Below are 7,857 nucleotides of genomic sequence, written 5' to 3'. Positions count from 1 at the left end.
ACTGATGATTTGGTTTTATGTTTTTTGTAAAAACTGAATTTTCGGTTTGGCTTTGCATGTAATTTAAACCGAAATATCAAACTGAACCTAACGTATGGTATTTCACTTTTTATTTTGAATGTTAAGTAATTAATAAAAAGTTAATAAATATTGTAACCCAAATATATAGAGATCAATTAACCATAAACAAACAAAAAGATCTAAGCCCAATTTCATTGGTTTGGCTAATAATTTAATGTTGGCCGAAAAATTTCAAGCCCAAATGGCAAAACCGGAAAAATGAAACATAAACAAACTGAAAACCGAACTGTTTTCAAAATTAAAAAACTAACTTTCGATTTTTGGTTCAGTTTGAGCCCCCCAAAAATGGTTCGGTTTGAGCCCAAAACCGAGTCATACACAACCCTAGATTAAACAGGTCCAACTCGAAACGGCCCATTTAATTAAACAGGACAACCCGAACATGACATGTTTATTAAACTGACAATCCAAAACCTGTTTATATTCGTGTCATGTTCGTGCTTCAGATCATGTCGGGAATCGTCACACCTATTTTTTTTTTTTTCATTATACAAATAAAAATGAGATGAAATACTTACATAATAATCATAGTTTCATGAGAATGTGACAACACATGACTTAGATCCCCTTGAAACCGTTTGTAACACCTTCTTAACTGCTTTCATCCTATTTGGATCACCATATAAACTCTCACAGCACAAGATATCCATCTTTTCTAATACAGATGCAAGATGCAAAATGCATTTGAGAATACATATTTCTGAATCATTTCCATTAAACTTCTTGAAAGTCAGCATTTTGAGGCAGGATGAAATGCACTTAGGCAGTGATGACCAAATCAAATCGTTCTAACGACGCATACATCATGATTGAATCCCTGCACAGTTTATTGATTGGAACTAGATAATATATTGATCTTTATAATGCTATTTTAGACTCAGAACATACGCTTTGAAAGTGATTATCTGATTTCTGATATTCAGGATTGGTAATCAGTACTCAGTTGTACATTTGGAATAAAACAGGCTGTAAAAGATAAGATTTTGTTTTTGCTGTTAAGTATAGGGTTTGAAGTCGTAAATACTAATATTATTCATAGAAACGTAAACGAGCCAAGCGGATCTCGAGCTCGGCTCGTGAAAAGATTTTCTAGCACGGCTCAGCTCGTTTATTAATTTATAAATATAAAATTATATATGTATTATGTATAACTTATATATATAGCATAATATATATTATTTAGTTGTTATCATAAACATATATTTACTTTTATTATGTAGTATATAATTACAATATTAAACAAAACTATTACCTTTACATAAATAAATGCTCATTTAGGCTCGCAAGCCTAGCAAAGCATGGCTGCATGGTATATGAAGCTCAGGCTTGAGTTCATAAATTAAATGGACTTAATTATAGAAACTTGAGTTCGTTTATTAAATATCCTAGATATGGTAACTGTATATAATCTACCTCGGAGAAACATAAAGATTGTAGATTCGGACACATGTTGAGAAACTTCATCAATGCTTCAACGGTTGACTTTCTGATCTCCATGGTCATCTCTAAACAAGTCAAGTTCTTGAAAACCGGAAGATTAACCACCATGTTACCTGCAAATACAAGAGACTTCACAAAAACAAAAGCGTCAACATTGCAAAGTCAAAACAACATATTTCTACAAAATTCAGTGAATTACCTCAAGAGTATGATCTGATAAATTCAAAAACACAACTTTACTCAACCCTTTAAGCAGATTAACAACATAAGAGCCAACTTCTTTCTGCTTTTCGTGTGGGACCGGAACACTAATATTGCTTTTACCACTAAAGATACATCACACACGATAATATCGTTTGATGGATATCCGGTATACTTGAAGCATTCAAGATTTGATGCATAAATCTTGATTTTACAGTCTTTCGGCTCATCGGGTGGCCCAAAATATGGCAAGTCATCTATTGTTAACCATCTTAAAGTAGGACTTGAAATTGTGATATTCTTTATATTCAACCACTCGCAGTCAACCAAAGTCAACTCTTCAAGAACCGGACATCCCGAGAAAAGCTTTTGTGTCGAGCCATCATTTGTGAATGTAACAAGAGATAAATGCAAGGTTTTCAAATATGGAAAATGGATAAAACTCGGGAATTCAAGAGCGCAATTCATTTCAACTTTCAAATTGGTCAACGTTTGACTACAAAATAATGACCCTGGGAGCACGAACGGATCATCCACAAAGAGACACAGATCGAGGTTTTTCGACATTGTGCGCGATAGCAGAAGATATCCACGAATGTATGCATGGTGCATTAAAGAAAACGCGACATGATAAACGAAACTTGTTAATGTTCGATGCACCACGTAACGAGAGAACTCGTTCTACAAAATCTATGAAGCAAGTTTCTTCGGGCGGGGTCCCGGTTGTCCGTCTCGTTAGCATACAACAATGCATCATCGAAATCTAGGTTTGGAACGGAAGTCCAAACGTTGTTCCATGTTTTTGAAAGTATGGCGGTCTTCACAACATCTTTTGTGGGAATAAATGAGAGAATATGATGAATGATACAATCGGGCAGTCGGTTTATATCATTAACGTTATCACCCGTATCTTGAATCACATACCTTGTTTGACCTATATCACTCATAACTTCACCTATAAATCAACAAAAATGAAAATATTTATACACAAACTTTCTAGACGTTTCCCTTTCAGTTGCGCCACGAGGGACAAGCCGGCTTCTTTTAAATGAAAATAATAAAATGTATGAGCGGTCCCACCTTCTAAACCAACCAGGAGTTGACACGTGCTACAAGTAGGCGAACTTCTAGCTGATTAGAATCTAGGCGGACCATCATACTTTCTATTATTTATCAAAATCAAAAGATGCCCGGCTAACTCTTTAGGCCGCTTGTGATATTATTATGAATTCACTGCAAAATTATAATCTTATTCTTAATCTTGAAGCAGAAAGAATATATAAAATCCCCAAATTAAGATTTTCAATAAATTAATTACATAACCCTAGAAATGTTTGAAGTAAAATTAACTGAAATTGATGGATCGATTCTTTGATTCATTCTAAAACTAAGTCGAAATTAAAGAGACACTAAAACCCTATCAAAGAGAAAAATCAGAATAATAACTTGATTTTACTAATTTTGATAATCTAAGCTTCAATTATTATTATACTGGTAAGATTGGAGATAAACGTACAGAGTGATGAAACATTAGAGAGTTGTCGGATGGAAAGACACCTGCAGCAGTATTATGGAGTAAATAAAGATGGAGGCTTTTGGGCGGAAAATGAGCATGGCGGGTGTGTGTGTGTGTGTGAGTTGCAGAGGAAAGAAGATGAAAGGATTGTTCGTATTGGGGTAAAAAAGGAATTTTGTACGGAAGAAAGCCATTTTATTTTCTTTTGTCGTCTACGGAACATTCCATATCTAAATGGGACAAAACCTTCGATGTCCTATTCCATTCGTCATCTTCATGAGTAAATGAGATAAAATTGAAACTTGTATAAGGTGTGGCAGCAATTTTATATGACAGTAAAACCTTTATAAATTATAATAATGTTTGTGTTAAATATTTTAATGATTTAACGAAATATTATGTAACGCCCGTTGATTTCGATTTCAAGGATTAAAGATTGTTGAGTGTGTACAACTCTCGGGATTTATCCGACGTTTCTTGGAGGCCTTTACGTCATCCCGGTACGCCTAATCGCTTAACTTTTCTTCCAAGTTGCATTATTATTGAATTCCGGGGGCTAGAATGAAAATGTTTTATATTATAACATAAACAAAAAAAAAAAATAAAACCCTAACCCTATGCAGCTGGTCCGATCAGCCACTTCCAGCCACCCCCTCCCTTCTTTGCTTCGACTTTTTGATCGATTCCAAGTTCCTAGAGGTAGTTCAAGGTATGTACTACAATCCCCTACACTCTTTTTGCTCACCCCTAATCGTTTTGATGCTCAATTTTGCCAAAACTTTTCGTTGGGTAGATTTCGGCTAGAGTGCAATTGACCCACTTTCCGTGGATAAAAATTAGAGTTTCCGGTGTAGAAAGATCCCCAGGTATGGCATTTACATCATATTAAAATTTCGTGGTCATTGGAGGTGTTTAGGTCGGTCAATCGATTTTAGTTCGAAAACTAGGGTTTATCGGGTGTAGAATTGCAAATTGTTGAGTTTGATGCGTTAGTTGATCGGGTGACTGACCGATTCTGTTCGTGCAGCCCTAGGGGGGGTTTAAGGGCTGTGGAAAAATTATTTTTTTGGTGCTCGGGGCTGTCGGAGTTAGTGCTTCGTCAATCGAGTCGGCGGGTGCGCGAATTTTTGTTTAAATGTTAAAGTAAGTGTTGTAAAAAGGAACCGTCAACCTATCAACTCGGGTGACATAATTATGATGAATGAAAAGGTTTAAGATGGATTTGGTCCATTCGGGACTGATTCGGTTAACAAATGGTTTTAAGGATTATTTCACGCGCATTCGACCCGATTTTACTATCTTTGGGCCTTGGGCCAAGTTGTTGGGCCTTGGGCCAAGTGTTGGGCCTTGGGCCAAGTTGTTGGGCCTTGGGCCAAAGTGTTGGGCTTGTACGGCCCATTAGGCTAGAGTGTTCCTACAGTCTAGTTTAGTAACGCGTTATATATAATTTACAGGCCCTTGCTTGTGATTTTGCCCTTAGGAACTTCCTAGCTCGTTGCAAGTATTCGATCGATCTCAGTTGAGTTCATGATGCCCTTTTTACTCATTTTACTTTTGGGCTAGCATGCGCACCTAAATGTTTTCTTACTTGGTGAAATGATTTTAAAATGATTTTATATAGGCTTGCTAGTATATGGTAAGCCTTGGGATGTTAAATATATATATGTGTATATACATTATTTCTTGGCCTCTATTTGGCGATGTTGTAGTCGTTTCGACTACTGATGTTGTGTATGCCTACTTCGTGTTTGCATGCACTGATGTTACGTGTTTGGGTTGTACGTTTGCTCGACCCTTATGTTATACGTGGATGTTATATATATATATATATACTGTTATGTGTATAGGGATGTTATTGAATGGATGTTTACATATACACTTGTATATGTATGTATGAGGATGTTTAAGTTCGATCATGATGATTAGATGGATGTACCTTTTTACTTTTAAAAACCTTTGGTATAACTATCATGATTTTTACTACTGATATCTTTTACTTAAAACTTGAACTCACTCAGCTCAAGCTGACTTTGTGTGCATGTTAGTGTAAGTTTCAGGATTTGAAAGAGGATGCCTTATTGCTTGGATGTGCACGGAGCTACTGGGACGGTGAAGGGCATACTGGAAAGAAGAATTGTTTATGAATATTTTATTTCAAGGAAACTTATAAGAGTTATACTTACTTTGGTTCTTGGGCAAAATTCCCGAGTTTCGGGAACTTATTACATTTTTCATGTTTTCCGCAAAATTTATACTCTGATACGTTTGTTTTAATGGAAGAAATGGTTTTTTAAGTTTATTAAATTTTACGAGTGTTTGGATGATTACCAACTGTGGGGTTCTCAGGGTTCGGGGCCTTACAAAGTGGTATCAGAGCCTTGGTTCGAGGGATCCGAGCATCCCCGAATGCTTGGACTCGAATTGTAAGAAAAGAGACCAGTATGCCTGCCGCGAGTAGCTGCACGCCAAGAGGTAACTTTAAATTATTTAGTTATTCCTTTACATTTAAGATTTCCTTTATGTGATTAACTGTTAAGTGTAGATAGAGTGCTAATATGGTTAGGGGCCGGGGGGCGATTAGGACGGGCGGGTAAAGTAAACGACTAATCACACTTGATCAACGTCATTAGCAGTTTACCCTTACCTTACATGTTCTAAATGCCACTTGTACTTAATCATATTAAAACTCTGTCTTTGTAGGGATAAGTCATGGTTAACACTCGAACAACCAGGAGAGGTGGTTCTAGCGGTCGTGGTCGTAGGCCACGTGCCGAGGCCAAGAATGAGATTCCTACTCCCCAGCAGGAAACTCCGATTCATGAGGAGGGGGGTAACCCCGCCTTAGATCCTGCTTTACGCGCGGCTATCGCGGATGAGGTTTACCAGGTGCTCCATAGCGCCATTCCAGAAATCGTTGCTGAGTCCGTTTAGGGTCATGGAAGAATTACTAGCTGGTAAGGGTTCGGATTGGGGAAGGAAGAGTAAGGAGGTACAGGTCGAAGAGGAAGAGGAAGAGGAAGATGAAGTGTATGTGCCAAGTGGGGATGATGATGAGGTGCGGACCGTTAGTGTATCGACCCGGGGGTTGCTCGTATGGTGACTTTAAGAAGTGTGACCCCCCTTTCTTTCGATGGTACTAAAGATGTATTGGCAGCACATCAGTGGGTGAGGGAGATGGAGTCTGTTCTGAGGGTCAGTAAGTGCAAGGGGGGATGACATGGTGACTTATGCTACTGCCTCGTTCCGTTCCGAGGCACTATGTTGGTGGGATAACTTGGCGCAAGCCATGGGGGATCGTGCGGTTAGGAGGATGACATGGGATGAGTTGAAGAAATCGGTTCTTGATCAGTTTTGTCCTCTGCATGAATTAGATAAAATAGAACAGGAATTCTTGACCTTGGAGGCTGGTTCTTTGTCGCATCGGGAGTATAGCACCATGTTTAACAAGATGGGCTCGCTTATGTCCTGACTTGGTTACTCCGAAGCCAAGAGGATTAAGAAGTACGTGAAGGGACTTCCGGTTGATATTCGTAGGGGTGTGTTGACTACCGACATGAACTCTTTTCATTCGGTGGTCACTCTAGCAGGTACGCTTTATGATCAGAGGGAGAAATTACCGCCTACCGAGAATAGGAGGGCATGGAACTCAAATTCGTACGGTAAGCGGCCAGGGGGGAACAATTTTAATTCGTCCGTGAAAAGGGTGAAGACTGAGACTTCTGAGTTTAGAAGGGATGCAGCGTCTGGTAATTGCAAGAAGTGCGGGAAGCCGCATAAGGGGGAGTGTAGGATGGGGTCTGGCACTTGTTTTTGTTGTGATAAGGTGGGACACACCCATTTCGAGTGCCCGACATTGACCTGTTTCCGCTGTAAGGGTTCGGTTCACTTGGCATCAAACTGTCCTTCCATTAAGACGGGGGGGGGGGGGGTCTGGGCAGGGGGACTTCCTCGAGGGGGAAAATTGATGAGAAGCCGAAGGCCAGGGCTAGGGCCTTCAACATCTCTAAGAAGGAAGCAAAAGAGGATGCGGATGTCGTTTCAGGTACTTTTTCCTTATTTAGCTTTCATTCCACCGTTATAGTTTCTTATTCCTTTGAATTCGTATGTGTTGACCATGTAGCTAAGCAATAGTATAATATTGTCCTAGGTACCTTTCTACTTGATGAATTACAGGCGTCAGTTTTATTTGATTCGGGCGCCAGTAGGAGTTTCGTGGCTACCACTTTCTGTTCCTCATTGAATAAATCACCCAAGCGCGTAGTCGATGGGTTTGAGGTTGAGGTTGCTGTAGGAAAATCCGTGTCCGTGTCTAGGGCTATTCAGGGCTGTTCCATTGAGTTGTCTGGTTATAGGTTTCCGGTGCGACTGTACTTGATGCCGCTTGGTTGTTTCGATGTAGTGCTCGGGATGGATTGGCTCGCTAATGTTGATGCTCAGATCATTTGTGGTCAGAAACTCGTTCGTCTAAGGGCCCCGGATGGGACTCGAATTACGGTATTCGGTGATCGGAAGGTTGCGACGCCACATATTATATCCATGCTTAAGGCGGGGAAGTTGATGCAGCGGGGGTGCGGAGCGTATCTGGCGTATGCTATGAATGTGAATACCGAGGTGGCTAC

At 39.4% G+C, this 7,857-nt stretch overlaps 1 pseudogene; it reads right to left on the bottom strand.

Annotated features, from left to right (window-relative positions):
• Positions 1-439: 439 nt before the first annotated feature.
• On the bottom strand, positions 440-3,259 carry LOC143601161 (F-box/LRR-repeat protein At4g14103-like; annotated as a pseudogene).
• Between the last annotated feature and the right edge of the window lie 4,598 nt (positions 3,260-7,857).

The sequence above is a fragment of the Bidens hawaiensis genome, unplaced genomic scaffold (genome assembly GCF_021521415.1).
Source record: "Bidens hawaiensis isolate Kalapana, Puna unplaced genomic scaffold, B.hawaiensis_p1.1 tig00055788_1, whole genome shotgun sequence".
In the NCBI taxonomy this organism is placed as follows: Eukaryota; Viridiplantae; Streptophyta; class Magnoliopsida; order Asterales; family Asteraceae; genus Bidens; species Bidens hawaiensis.
The sequence above is the reverse complement of the archived record's forward strand: the minus strand, read 5'-3'. Positions and strand labels throughout refer to the sequence as shown.